At 47.9% G+C, this 15,704-nt stretch overlaps 1 pseudogene; it reads left to right on the plus strand.

Moving 5' to 3' along the window:
* Positions 1–14,924: 14,924 nt before the first annotated feature.
* LOC121034295 (uncharacterized) lies at positions 14,925–15,048 on the plus strand (annotated as a pseudogene).
* The last annotated feature ends 656 nt before the right edge of the window (positions 15,049–15,704 follow it).

Here is a 15,704-nt window from a genome sequence, read left to right on the forward strand (position 1 = left end):
GACAAATAGATATGTTGTCTTTGCTTTAAGGCCGCTGGCTCACGGAAGCGGTAACGTTTCCCAGGGAGGGCGAAGTTGTGTGGGAGGAAGGAGGAGGCCAGGACGGGATTGATGGATTTTCACCTATGTGCCAGGCACCATACTTATTAGACCATTGTATTTTTAAAAAACATTTTAATTTCATTATTATTATTTTTAACATTTTTATTTATTTTTTGAAAGAGAGACAGAGCGTGAGCAGGGGAGGGGCAGAGAGAGAGGGAGACACAGACTCTGAAGCAGGCTCCAGGCTCCGAGATGTCGGCACAGAGCCCGACGTGGGGCTCCAACTCACGCACCGCGAGATCGTGACCTGGGCCAAAGTTGGATACTCAACCGACTGAGCCCCCCGGGCGCTTGTATTTCAATCTCATAGCAAACCTTCTGAAGTACTAGGTTTACATGTGGCCGGTGTGTGACTTGTCCATGTCTCAAGCACTTATCAAGCAGCAGAGCCAATACCTCCTCCAAGTCTGAGTCCAAAGCCCACACTTTTCTTAGGAGTTTAGAACAAATTCCTAGAGGATTCTACTACCGGGGGACTTTAGGAGATACCCACATACCTAACTATATCTCTCATCGGTTTTTCCTTCCAAAGGAGGGAATACCACTTGAGGGACTTAAAATTTATTTTCAGAAACAAAAGACTTTTTGAAATTGTAAATATCCACTAAACACTTAGCTGGTTTCCACAGGCCATTGTGTTTTATTTTATTTTTTTGATCTAATTCATTGTCAAGTTGCCTAACATACAGTGTGTACAATGTGCTCTTGGTTTTGGGGGTAGATTCCCGTGGTTCATCACTTACATACAACACCCAGTGTCCATCCCAACGAGTGCCCTCCTCAATGCCCATCACCCACGTTCCCCCTTCCCCCCCACCAACCCTCAGTTTATTCTCTGTATTTAAGAGTCTCTTATGGTTCGCCTTCCTCCCTCTTGGTTTGTAACTATGTTTCTCCTCTTCCCCTCCCCCATGATCTTTTGTTAAGTTTCCCAGGATCCACACATGTGCAAAAACATATGGTATCTGTCTTTCTCTGCCTGACTTATTTCACTTAGCATAATACCCTCCAGTCCCATCCAAGTTGTTGCAAATGGAATGATTTTATTCTTTATCACTGCCAAGTAGTATTCCATTGTATATATACACCACATCTTCTTTATCCATTCATCATTTGATGGGCATTTAGGCTCTTTCCATGATTTGGCTATTGTTGACAGTGCTGCTATAAACATTGGGGTACAAGTGCCCCTGTGCATCAGCACTCCTGTCTCCCTTACACAAGCCATTTTACTTATTTTTTTAATGTTATATTTTAAGGTTTATCAAATGTCTTTACATTGCCTTTTCCATTACTCCTTTTTAAAAAAAGTTTTTGTTATAATCACCCAGCGCTCATCACGACAAGTGCACTATTTACTCCCCATCACCTCTTTTCCCCACCTCCCCACCCCTGCCCCTCCGGGAACCATCTGCTTGCTCTCTGTAGTTGAGTCTGTTTCTGGTTTGCCCTCTCTGTCTCTCTCTCTTTTCTTTTGAGTGCTTGTTTGGTTTCTTAAACTTCACATATGAGTGAAATCAGACAGTATTTGTCTTTCTGTGACTGACTTATTTCACTCAGCCTAATACTCTCTAGCTCCGACCATGTCATTTCAAATGGCAAGACTACACTCCTTTTTATGGCTGAATAGTATTCCATTGTGTGTGTATGTATATATCTTATCTTCTTTATCCATTCATCTATTGTTGGGCACTTGGGCTGCTTCCATAGCTTTGCTATTGTAGATAATGCTGCTATAAACATAGGGGTGCATGTATCCCTTTGGATTAGTGTTTTTGTATTTTTTGGGTAAATGCCAAGTGGTTTGGATTATTGGATCACAGGGTGGTTATATTTTTTTAAATTTTAATTTATTTTTCTAATTTACATCTAAGTTAGTTAGCATACAGTGCAATAATGAATTCAGGAGTAGATTCCTTAATGTCCCTTACCCATTTGGCCCATCCCCTCCCACAACCCCTCTGTTTGTTCTCCATATTTAAGAGTCTATGTTTTTGTCCCCCTCCCTGTTTTTATACTATTTTGGCTTCCCTTCCCTTATGTTCATCTGTTTTGTATCTTAAAATCCTCATATGAGTGAAGTCATATGATATTTGTCTTTCTCTGACTGACTACTTTCACTTACCATAATACCCCCTAGTTCCATCCACATAGTTGCGAATGGCAAGATTTCATTCTTTTTGATTGCCGAGTAATACTCCATTGTATGTATATGTGTGTGTGTGTGTGTGTGTGTGTGTATATATATACACACACACACATATATGTGTATATGTACATGTATATACATGTATACACACACACACACTTACATACATACACCACATCTTCTTTCTCCATTCATCCATCGATGGACATTTGAGCTCTTTCCATACTTTGGCTATTGTCGGTAGTGATACTACAAACATTGGGGTGCATGTGCCCCTTCGAAACAGCACACCTGTATCCCTTGGATAAATACCTAGTAGTGTAATAGCTGGGTCGTAGGGTATTTTTATTTTAAATTTTTTGAGGAACCTCCATACTGTTTTCCAGAGTGACTGCCCCGGTTTGCATTCCCACCAGCAGTGCAAAAGAGATCCTCTTTCTCCGCATCCTCACCAACATCTGTTGTTGCCTGAATTGTTATTGTTAGTCATTCTGACAGGTGTGAGGTGATATTTCATTGTGGTTTTGATTTGTATTTTCTTGATGATGAGTGATGTTGAGCATTTTTTCATGTGTTGGTTGGCCATCTGGATGTCTTCTTTGGAGAAGTGTCTATTCATGTCTTTTGCCCATTTCTTCACTGGATTATTTGTTTTTTGGATGTTGCATTTGATAAGTTCTTTATAGATTTTGGATACTAACCCTTTATCTGATATGTCATTTGCAAATATCTTCTCCCATTCTGACGGTTGCCTTTTAGTTTTGCTGATTGTTTCCATCACTGTGCAGAAGCTTTTTATTTTGATGAGGTCCCAGTAGTTCATTTTTGCTTTTGTTTCCCTTGCCTCTGGAGATGTGTTGAGTAAGAAGTTGCTGAGGCCAAGATCAAAGAGGTTTTTGCCTCCTTTCTCCTCGAGGATTTTGATGGCTTCCTGTCTTATATTGAGGTCTTTCATCCATTCTGAGTTTATTTTTGTGTATGCTGTAACAAAGTGGTCCAGGTTCATTCTTCTGCATGTTGCTGTCCAATGTTCCCAGCACCACTTGCCGAAGGGACTGTCTTTATTCCATGGCATATTCTTTCCTGCTTTGTCAAAGATTAGTTGGCCATACATTTGTGGGTCCATTTTTGGGTTCTCTGTTCTGTTCCATCGATCTGAGTGTCTGTTCTTGTGCCAGTACCATCCTGTCTTAATGATTACAACTTTGTAGTATAGCTTGAAGTCTGGGATTGTGATGCCTCCTGCTTTGGTTTTCTTTTTCAAGATTGCTTTGGCTATTCGGGGTCTTTTCTGGTTCCATACAAATTTTAGGGTTATTTGTTCTAGCTCTGTGAAAAATGCTGGTGTTCCTTTGGTAGGGATTGCATTGAATATGTAGATTGCTTTGGGTAGTATCGACATTTTAACAATATTTGTTCTTCCTATCCAGGAGCGTGGAATCTTTTTTCCATTTCTTTGCCTTCTTCAATTTCTCTCATAAGCTTTCTATAGTTTTCAGTGTATAGATATTTCACCTCTTTGGTTAGATTTATTCCTAGGTATTTTATGTTTTTTTTGTGCAACTGTAGATGGGATCAATTCCTTGATTTCTCTTTCTGTCACTTCATTGTTGGTGTATAGGAATGCAACAGATTTCTGTACATTGATTTTATATCCTGGAACTTTGCTGAACTCATGAATCAGTTCTAGCAGTTTTTTGGTGGAATCTTTTGGGTTTTCCATATAGAGTGTCATGTCATCTGTGAAGAGTGAAAGTTTGACCTCCTCCTGGCCGATCTGGATGCCTTTTATTTCTTTGTGTTGTCTGATTGCAGAGGCTAAGACTTCGAATACTATGTTGAATAACTGTGGCGAGAGTGGGCATCCCTGTCTTGTTCCTGACCTTAGGGGGGAAGCTCTCAGTTTTTCCCCATTGAGGACGATATTAGCGTTGGGTCGTTCATATATGGCTTTTATGATCTTGAGGTATGCTCCTTCTATCCCTACTTTCTTGAGAGTGTTTATCAAGAAATGTTGTTGTATTTGTCAAATGCTTTCTCTGCATCTATTGAGAGGATCATATGGTTCTTGTCCTTTCTTTTATTGATGTGATGAATCACATTAATTGTTTTGCGGATATTGAACCAGCCCTGCATCCCAGATATAAATCCCACTTGGTCATGGTGAACAATTTTTTTAATGTATTGTTGGATCTGGTTGGCTAATATCTTGTTGAGGACTTTTGCATCCATGTTCATCAGGGAAATTGGTCTATAGTTCTCCTTTTTAGTGAGGTCTTTGGTTTTGGAATCAAGGTAATGCTAGCTTCATAGAAAGAGTTTGGAAGTTTTCCTTCCATTTCTATTTTTTGGAACAGTTTCAAGAGAATAGGTGTTAACTCTTCCTTAAATGTTTGGTAGAATTCCCCTGGAAAGCCATCTGACTTTGGACTCTAGTTTTTTGGGGGAGATTTTTGATTACTAATTCGATTTCTTTACTGGTTATGGGTCTGTTCAAACTTTCTATTTCTTCCTGTTTCAGTTTTGGCAGTGTGTATATTTCTAGGAATTTGTCCATTTCTTCCAGATTGCCCATTTTATTGGTGTATAATCACTCATAATAGTCTCTTATTATTGTTTGTATTTCTCCTGTGTTGGTTGGGATCTCTTCTCTTTCATTCTTGATTTTATTTATTTGGGTCTTTTCCTTTTCTTTTTGATCAAACTGGCTAGAGGTTTATCAATTTTGTTAATTCTTTCAAGGAACCAGCTTCTGGTTTCATTGGTCTGTTCTACTTTTTTTTTTTTTTTTTTGTTTTTGATAATTTTTATTTATGCTCTAATCTTTATTATTTCCTGTCTTCTGCTGGTTTTGGGTTTTATTTGCTGTTCTTTTTCCAGCTCTTTAAGGTGTAAGGTTAGGTTGTGTATCTGAGACCTTTCTTCCTTCTTTAGAAAGGCCTGGATTGCTATATACTTCCCTCTTATGACTGCCTTTGCTGCTTCCCAGAGCTTTTGGGCTGTGGTGTTGTCATTTTCATTGGCTTCCATGTACTTTTTAATTTTCTCTTTAACTTCTTGGTTAACCCATTCATTATTTAGTAGGATGTTCTTTATTCTCCAAGTATTTGCTATCTTTCCAAATTTTTTCTTGTGGTTGATTTGGAGTTACATAGCATTGTGGTCTGAAAATATGCACGATATGATCTCAGTCTTCTTGTACTTGTTAAGGGCTGATTTGTGTCCCAGTATGTGATCTATTCTGGGGAACGTTCCATGTGCACTGGAGATGAATGTGTATTCCACTGCTTTAGGATGAAATGTTCTGAATAAGTCTGTTAAGTCCTGTTAAATCCACCTGGTCCTGTGTGTCATTCAAAGCCATTGTTTCCTTGTTGATCTTCTGTTTAGATAATCTCTCCATTGCTGTAAGTGGGTGTTGAAGTCCCTTACTATTATGATATTCTTGTCAATGAGTTTCTTTATGTTTGTGATTAATTGATTTACATAGTTGGGTACAACCACATTTGGAGCATAAAATGTTCACAATTGTTAGGTCTTCTTGGTGGATAGACCCCTTAATTGTGATATAGTGCCCTTCTTCATCTCTTGTTACAGTCTTTATTTTAAAGTCTAGATTGTCTGATGTAAGTATGGCTACTCGGGCTTTCTTATGTCAACCATTAGCATGATAGATGGTTCTTCATCCCCTTACTTTCAATCTGAAGGTGTCTTTAGGTCTAAGATGGGTCTCTTGTAAACAGCATATAGATGGATCTTGTTTTCTAATCCATTCTGTTACCCTATGTCTTTTGATTGGAACATTTAGTCCATTGACGTTGAGTGAGTACTGAAAGATATGAGTTTATTGTCATTACGTTTCTTGTAGAGTTGGAGTTTCTGGTGGTGTTCTCTAGTCCTTTCTAGTCTTTGCTGCCTTTGGACTTTTTGTTGTTGTTGTTTTTCATCTTTTCTCCCCTCAGAGAGTCCCCCTTAAAATTTCTTGCAGGGCTGGTTTAGTGGTCACAAACTCCTTTAATTTTTGTTTGTCTGGGAAACTTTTAATATCTCCTTCCATTTTGAATGAGAGCCTGGCTGCATATTTTTCCAATTCAGCACATTGACTATATCCTGCCATTCCTTTCTGTCCTGCCAAGTTTCTGTGGATACGTCTGTTGCAAACATGATCTGTCTTCCCTTGTAGGTTAATGACTTTTTTTCCCTTGCTGCTTTCATGATTCTCTCCTTGCCTGAGTATTTTGTGAATATGACTACGATATGCCTTGCTGATTGTCTGTTCTTGTTGAATCTTGTGGGAGTCCTCTGTGCTTCCTGGATTCTGATGTCTGTGTCTTTCCCCAGGTTAGGAACGTTTTCTGCTATGATTTGCTCACATAACCCTTTTACTGGTTTTTCTCTCTCTCCATCTTCTGGGACCTCTATGATTCTAACGTTGTTCCTTTTTAACGAGTCACTGATTTCTCTAATTCTTAAATTGTGCTTGTTTGCCTTAATCTGCCTCTTTTTTTCTGCTTCATTATTCTCCATAAGTTTGTCCCCTATATTGCTGACTCACTGTTCTGCCTCATCAATCCTTGCCACTGTGGCATCCATTCGAGATTGCGTCTCAGTTATAGCATTTTTTATTTCATCCTGACTAGTTTTTAACTTCTTTTATCTCTGCAGAGAGGGATTCTAATCTATTTTCAACCACAGCTAGTATTCTTATTATTGTGATTCTAAATTGTGGTTCAGACATCTTGCTTGTATCTGTGTTGGTTAAGTCCCTGGCTGTTGTTTCTTCCTGCTCTTTCTTTTGGGGAGAATTCCTCCATTTCATCATTTTGAAGGGAGAAAAGGAATTGATAAGGTAAAAAAATTAAAATTAAAAAATTAAAACCAACACACACACACACACAAATGAAATAAATGATGCTAGATTCTAGGTGTGTTTTGGTCTGGTTATTGAAAGGAGCTTGATAGATTAGAGAAAAAAGGGGGAAAACATAACATTTGAAAATTTGAGAAAACGAATACAATGAAATAGAATAAAACCACATGATGGGGGTAAAATGGAATTTGAAAAAGTTACCAAAAAGTAAAAAATATAGTAGAAAAAATAAAGATAAATATTTTTAATAAAAATGGAAAATAAAAATAAAATTTTTCTCTTTCTGTATTCAAGAAAAAGAAAAGAAAGGAAAAAGAAAAAAATTGAATAGATGGATCAGTGAATAGACTGAAATACGATTGGGATTACATTGTTTTCCTCTAGAAGTCAAACTACAAAGCGCTTTATAGTCCGCGCACCAAGCAGGTGGAGAGGTTTGTGTTCCTTGAAGCGCGAAGTTGGCCCTGTTGGGCGGGGCTTAGTGTAGCAGCTCCGTTCTCACTAGATGGCGCTGCTTCATTTACCCCGGTGGGTTGTTGTGCCGCTTGTAGGTGTGTATGAGCATGCGCGGAGCGGTGAAAATGGTGTCGCCCAGCTACTCAAGCCTCTAGTAGTGGAACTCTGCTCTCTGCGACCTGCAATCGCGCACGCGTCATTTGTCTCCCGCTTCCCTCCACTCCCCACTTTTATACTGTCCGTGACCAAGCCGTCAGGTTGCCAGGCGGCACCTCCCTGCTGAGTTTGATCTCAGACGCGACTTCTGAGGGATTGCGGCTTGGTCCCTCCCATAGCCTCTGCCAGAGGGTCTCCCCGAGCAATGGCCGGTGCAACTGCACCCGGGAATCCTCGCGGGACCGGGCTGCCGCCGCGGCCCAGAAACTGCAGCCGCCCCAGAAAAAGTCGACGCGATCGTGTAGCAGCAGCGCCTCAGGGATTCCGGAAAATCACAACACACATGTGGCGCCAGGCTTCACCCCCAGCGGCCTTGTTCCAGCGCCAGCGGGTGCGGTTGTTCTCCGGGGTCCGCCGACACCTTTGCCTGTGGCGGGGAGGGCACACAGGCTCTACTAGGTGTCCTCCCGGCAGGGGAACCGCCTCTCCCGCGTGGCCGAAGACCCCCGGACTCGACTCTGCTCCTGAGGACTCGCCCTTCCCATCAGAGCACCGCCAGGTATCGAGCCGCGGAGTTTCAGACTCTGCGATCCCGTTTTTAGAGTCTGAATGGAACTTAAACCCTCTCCTCTCTCCTTTCTCCCTTTTTAGTTCAGTCCCTGCAGCTGTTTCCACTTTTCCACGTTCTCTCCAGCTGCTTTTGGGGAGGGGTGCTTTCCCCGTACTCTCCACCGCTCCCCCCCCCCCCCCCCATCCCCCCCCTCCCCCCCCCCCCAAACAGCTCCCTGCCCTCCAGGGCTTCTCTCTCCCCCCAGTTCACCTCTCCGCACCGCGTATCTGCTGAGTTCTGTGGTTCAGGTTGTGCGGATTGTCGTGTTAATCCTCAGGTCAGTTTTCTGGGCGTGCAGGATGGTTTAGTGTTGGTCAGGCTGGATTTCATGGACACGAGAGGTAAAAAAAAAAAAATCTTCCTGCTCTTCTGCCATCTTGGCTCCCCCTTACACAGGCCATTTTGAACAGGGTGCGAAAGACCGTCAAGACTGTTCTAACCCCAGAGTAAGTCAAATATGGCCTTCTAGGTCAACAACAATATTGAATACTTGAATCAGCCAGGCGTGAGTGTGAATTCTGGCCGCCACTGGTCGAAATAAGTTCTTGAAATCTCTGGGACAGTTTCTTCATCTACGAGAGCAAAGGAATGAGCCCCGTTTTGTAGAGCTGGCAACCGTGTGTGGCAGCGAGGTGTCGACAGATGCTAGTTCCTTCCTTCCTCAGAATTCCCTGCTTCTCAGAAGCAAACCTTCCAAGTCGGGTGAAAACATGGGGAGCCGTTTTCCAGAACACCAATGGAGGACAGACGATGAACCCACGGAGTTTCTTTCAGGGGATGCTTTCTGTACCCCGATCCACCTGACACTTAGCTTTCTCTTTGCTTTTCCCTTTCCTGGCCATCTCGGTCCGTTAGGTCACCTCCGTAGAAGGTGAGCGGAGGAATGATGGGAGACCAATTGATAAATCAGTGTTGCTCTATTTTAGCCACCCTGCGGGAGGGTTTGGCGGATAGGAGTTGTGTACGTTTGCTTGAACATTTTAAACTCTGTGGGTTTCCTCCTGGGAACGCTGCCCTCACCTCCATCGAGAGCTCTGGGAACTTCCCTGACATCCGTTGACAGCCGTATCCCCACAAACCGGGGGACGGAGTTGGCTCCACCGGCGAGGTGGGAGGTCTGATGTGGGGAGGGTTTGGCATCGCAGCCACCTACACACCTTCCCACGCACAGCCGGTGGCGTCTCCTAGGCCTCTCTGGGGGTCGGGCCTGTGGCTTCCTGCCTCTCACCCCTCACTCAGCCCTGCTTGTGCCCAGGTAGGGCCCAGGGCGGGTTTGGACTCAGATGAACAAGAACAGCCGGGGAGTGGGTTCTGTGGCACGTGCCTCCTGCCCTCGCCGGGGGCGCCCCACTCTTTGCTCAATGCCCCAACCATCCTGGCCACTTGTGGATGCTCAGCGGTCACGCCTGCCTGGCCCCACATTCCTCCGACCCCTGCCTCCTGCAGGGATCTAGCTCATTCTTCACAGCTCTTCTGGGAATTAACCGCCCCTAGGATGGTTGTGCTTCCTCCTTCCCGGCCCCCTCTATGCAAGGCAGCTCGCTCTGGGGCTCCTCGGTGCAGACCTTGCCTTCTCGGTTTCCGTCACCCTGCATTATGAAAGCGTGTTGACTTCTTTGAAGGGGAGGCTGTGGCACGTCAACCCTAGCTCTTCTCTGTGTTCTGCACCTGACCCTTCCTTACTCTCCTCCCTGCCCTGGGTGCCCCCGGGCGGTCCTCCTCATCCCTAGGACGGGTTATTGTAGCTGCCTGTTACCTACCCTCCAAACCGGTCACCAGGGTGTCCTCCGAGAATGCACGTGGGGCTGCCGTTCCTCCCAGAGGCCTTAGTGGGTTCCCTCGTGCCCACGGGGACTGCACCAGTCTGAGTCAGGGGTTTACTGGGGAGATGGAGGGGCTGTGGATGCGACACGGGGAAGGGCAGGCAGCTGATACGGGGTGTGCCAGGGAGCAGACGGCCACCGTGGAGGATGGGAGCCCGATCCCGCAGGGGCCCCAAGACGCCGAGAACGGGCCTCAGAATTGCCACGAACGGGGTGACGAACCCAGCTCTTCTCCAAGGCTCCCACTGGTCCTTGGCTGAGTTTGCTCCCAGGAGTGTTAATTATCTGACACCGTGGTCTGCCCTGCTTAGGGGCCAGCGGGCTCCATCGGCCAGAGGCTGCCCCCAGGCAGAGTGCAGGCGCCTGCAAGAAGCAGCTGTCTGTGGAGCACCGAGTGCCGAGGGCAGCGGGAGGGGCGCTGGCGGGATCCCCACAGCCTGGCTCGTGAGGCCTCGCGCCAGGCAGCCACCTCCCACCTCTTCCGCCTGCACCAGTTCTTGGGCCCAGTAGCCCCCGTGCTGCGTGCGGGGCCCCGCACACCCTGGCCGGGTTGTTTGCTTGTGTGTTGGTTGGTTGCCCCCATGCTCTTGCTTGCGCTATGCCATCTGTCTTGAATGCCCTTTTCTCATTTCTCCATCTGGTTAACGTCTACACATTTTTCAAACTTCAGCCTGACCTCCTCCAGGAAGCCTTTCTTGACTAACCCCTTCCCCAGCCCGACTCAGATGCCCCTTTGCAACATCTTTCGCCGAGCTGTTTCCCTCCCCAGACCGTGGGATCCGTGGCACATACTCCCCATGTGATTCATCTTCAAGTCCCTAGTAATGAGTGAGCGTGTGGCCTGGCACATGGCAAATATGTGTTGGACTGAATTATGCATCTGTGTTTCATTGTGAAGCACATGCTTGGGACTCTATACTCGGGTCCTGACTCGAACTCGTCTTTGCCCCAGTGTCTTCTCATTGGCAGAGGGAGCAAGGAAATAAAACTGAGACCCCTAACCCCCCATCCCCTGCCCCTCTACCAGGGGGAAAAGGCACTTTGTTCTTCCATCCGGAGAGAGTGGAGCTGAAAGTGGTGACCACAGGGAGGCGGAGAAGCCGGAGGGGGTAGAAAGCACTAGGGAAACGCACACGTGCGTGCACGCACGCACAGACACACACGCACTCGTGCATGCACGTGCAGAGAAATGTGGACAGACAGGTCCACATGCAGATAGAGAAAAGATAGAGGAAGAATAACAGACAGACTGAGAGGGACTGGACCCACAAGAAAGGGAAAAGGGGATTGAGGGAAGCAGGAATGCACGACAAGGAAAAAGAAGAGAGAGAAAAGAATGGAAGTCTGGAGACGGGAAAGCGTAAAGTTGAGTTCGGTTGTTGAGCGGCTGAGCGTGGCGGGGACTCAGGACACGATCTCCCGGCCGGTGAGTTCGAGCCCCACATCAGCAGGGCAGAGCCCGCTTTGGATCTCTGGCTCCCTCTCTCTCTGTCCCTCCTCCGCGGTCGTTGTTGCACCATGGCACCTGCTCTGGTGGCCGGCCGTGTGTAGCGTTTGCCGGACCATCTCTAAACCTTCTTTCAGAGACTCAAATGCACTGCAGCAGAGCAGACCCACCCGTGCAGCGGCTCCCACGTGCATGCCTTTGGCCTTGTGCTGTTGGGCTGTGGTGGCTCATGAAAGAATAATGACCCACATCCGTTTTTAAAGCTGCCCAGTGCTCCTCAGAGCCCAGCTGTCTAAACGTTTGCAAGGCTGGCAACGGGGCCCAGCGGGAGGAGGCCCCGAGACTCGCCCCAGGGTCGGCTTGGCTGCCCACCCCGGCTGGCTCCTGGCTGCCGTCACCGTGCCGGGGAGGGGACAGAAATGGCTCTGCCCGCCCCTTGCGTCCCAGGGCAGGAGCCAAGAGAATAGGGCCCTGCAGGGATTCTGTTCCCCTCCCGCGTGCGCAGGTGGACTTTGGAGCTTGGGGAGAATTCTGGTCTTAGAGGCAAGTCCTTCGACGAATCTGTTACCGCAGACATTCTCTTCCCCACCTTTGCTCGACAGCCGCCGTGCCAGGTACTAAGCCATCAACTCCCAGCTCTGAACCCGGTATGCCGCGCTCGGCGGGGCGATGCTGGGCGTTGGAACCCCGGATCTGCCTTGCCCGCTGGCTCCCTGCCAGGATTTGCCAGCAGGGGCGCAAGAGGGAGGAAGGGTCTGCTCGCCGCCGTTTCCCTGCCGATGGGCGGGGGGGGGGGCGGCACCCCAGCAATGCCTCCCCCCGCCGGCAGCGCCCTCTCGGGCCGCGGCAGCAGCCGAATGCCCAGCGTGGCTGTGTCAGTGCTCAGGGCCAGCCTCGCTGCTCCCCTCGGAGACACCAGCGCCGGCCAGGGGACGTCCCCTCCCCCGGAAGCCTCTGCGGGGGCCCTCCCCTCAACTTCGGCATCCTAACGGTCCCAGCATTCCTCCAGCGTTGCCCCAACCCCGGGGGTGTCACCTCGCCCTGGTGTTCGGGGTTCTGGAGTACCCAAAACGCGATTGCCCGGCTCCCTGCGCAGCCCCGGGCCGATCGGGCAGGTGCGTCACCTGTTCCCTGCCCTCCCTCCCTGACCTCGGTTATCCCATTACCAATATTCTAGGAAGGTAACAGCCCTTTCGGTTCCCGAAACACGCAGGCCACCCCTTCTCGCCACTCCCCACGGCGGCTCTGTGCGGCCTGTACTGGCCGCGCCTCGGCATCCAGAGAGGCACAGGGACTTGCACACGGCTGGTTTCAAGTTCACGTGTGTCGCCCCGGTTCTTCCTCTTTCCCCTGCGGCCTGTCTCGAGTTGAATGCACCTGCCGGCCAGCTGTAGTTACCTACCGTTTTCCTGTTGGCCTGCCACCGTGCCTGCCCTGCCCTTGGCCCTTGGGCTTTGAACTCTGTCCGTGGCTGTCTGGATCCTTCACCTTCTGCGGGGCATCTCCTCAACGCTGGTGTCCCTCCCCCTTCCCGCGAGTTTGCATTGAAACTAAAAGCTTTCTGGAACCTTGGACTTAGACCTCGTTCACTTAAAAGGCACTTCCCAGAACACTCAACTTTATTCATACCATAAAACAATCCATGTTAAATAGCTGGGTCACTGCGTATTCGCAGACATCTCAGCTCTGAACTGCTTTATTTGGATGGCTACTGAAGTATATTCCCAGAAAAGATGCTGCTGGGTGGCACGGGAGAGGCTTGCCCGGGTTGGGTACTTCCAGGGCAGCTCCGGGCATCTTTCTGCCTTAGCGTCACCCCCCACGCCACCTGTGTGCTGCCACCGAGAACAGAAACATGCCCGAGGGAGTGCCCGCTCTCGGACTGCTTCCAGCGTAATTAATGAAAGCAGAGCTTTGCTTAAAGATCCTGCAGCAACAGTTAGTACCAGGCTGCAGCTATGTCGGAGGGGAAGGAGCACTGTATCCGGAGTTAGGGGACTGGCAGGAGTGAGAAACTTGAGCAAATACCAACCTGTGTGATCCTGAGTTTGCTTAACTTTAAAATGGGGATACTAATAATACTGTCCTAGACTGGGGAGTGATTTTGAAAATATTAGGATCCATGCATGGCCAAATTCTCCCTTCCCTATCATCCCTCATACCCATCAGGGTATCCCTCATACCATCTGAAGGAAAGTATCCCCAAAATAAGGCAGTGGGAATCAAAGTAGAGCTTTATTGATTTCTCAGCAGGTACCTCAAACCCTCAGTGTGGTTGCGTTGATTTTATGTTGCTTCGTGGCCTAATACAGCACCCGTTTATTATCTCACGGTGTCTATGGGTCAGGATTTGGGGCATGGTTTACCTGGGTCCCCTGTTTCACGGTCTTTCGTGAGGCTGCGATCAAAGGGCTACAATTCCCATCTGAAGGTTTGGCTGGCAATGGTCTGCGTGGCTCATTCGCGTGGCCGATGGCAGAATTCAGCTACTCACATGAGGTTACACTGAGAGCCTCAGCTCCTTGCCGGCTGTTGGCCCGAGGTCATCCTCAGTTCCTCGTCACGGGGACCCCTGCAATAGGGCAGCTTACGTCATCAAAGCCAGCAAAGGGCAGAGTCCGTTAGCAAGATGATGTAACACTTTTACACAGCCTCATCAGGGGCATCTTCTCACCTCTGCCATGTGCTGCTGGCTGGAACCAAGTCACCATTGGGGCAACCGTCCTCACTGGGAGGGGATCACATCGGAGTGCAAACGCCAAGGGGTGGAGATCACCGGGGGCCTCTCAGAAGCTGCTTACCGCAATAGGGCTCTTGGATGCAAGCTGGATAAAGAATATGACTGGGACTTGGGTCTACAGTGGGGACTCCCACATCTCTCTTTCCCTTACCCACGCTATAAAATCTAAATCTTGGGATCCATTCGCCGAGGTGTACCTGGAGAGGGGGGTGTGAGCCTTCAAGTGGTCTGCTTATCCATCGCTGGCTTATTTGGTGGAAGGAAAAGGTGGATGGGGCAGACTTACTCCAGGGGCCAGGCCTAAGGCAGGAGGAAAGGATTGAGCCTGGGATCCCGCACTGGCAACATGGCGACACGCTGAATGAATGATGTGGTCTCTGATCGGTTAGGTCAGCAACTCCCTTACACGGTAGGGTTCCCTGCAGTGGGAAGAGCAGAGGCGGCCCTGTAGGAAGAAGGGCTGAGCCCTGTGGCCCGGTGGCTGTGAAGGCTAAGTGGCAGCGTTATGCGACTGGACCAGGTGTGTTAAACAGTATTTTAACGTTGAATTTTTAAAGAAGTCTTACGTAGCTTTGCGCAGTGACAGTATCATAGCCAACGAGGTTTATCCGAGGCGCAATTGTTGCTAATTGAACCCTTTTCCCAATACTCCCGCCGTGACGACTTGAAATAAATGAGTCTTACACACGTATAAAATAAGCTCGAGGATAAGAGGTCACTGTGGCAAGAGGGTCCAGGAAAGATCTCGTGGAGGAAATTAAATGTAAGATGCTGAAAAGCAAAGGGAGGCCAGGTGAGGGCAACGGTACAGAGGTGGGAAGCCCTGATTCATTCATTCAGCAATCATGATTGAGAACTGACTCTACACCAGCTCTTAAACTGAAAATCTGGAGGGGCGCCTGGGTGGCGCAGTCGGTTGAGCGTCCGGCTTCAGCCAGGTCACGATCTCGCGGTCCGTGAGTTCGAGCCCCGCGTCGGGCTCTGGGCTGATGGCTCAGAGCCTGGAGCCTGTTTCCGATTCTGTGTCTCCCTCTCTCTCTGCCCCTCCCCCGTTCATGCTCTGTCTCTCTCTGTCCCAAAAATAAATAAAAACTTTGAAAAAAAAATAAAAAAAAAAAAATAAACTGAAAATCTGGAACTGAAAGTAACAGTGTGGACAAATGGAAGAGGCAGATGGGTGCACACAGAGCTTGACCATATACTGACCCAAGAAATAATTAAGATAGCTACAGAGCTTAAAAGGAGCTTAAAGGAGGAGAGGGGTTAATCCCACTGGACAGAGGAGAGAGGGAGCAAAGGGGTAAACAACAACAACACAGAGAAAACCACACGAGTGAGATCCAAGATG

Source organism: Herpailurus yagouaroundi, unplaced genomic scaffold (assembly GCF_014898765.1).
Source record: "Herpailurus yagouaroundi ecotype Mexico unplaced genomic scaffold, PumYag 159, whole genome shotgun sequence".
Taxonomy (NCBI): domain Eukaryota; kingdom Metazoa; phylum Chordata; class Mammalia; order Carnivora; family Felidae; genus Herpailurus; species Herpailurus yagouaroundi.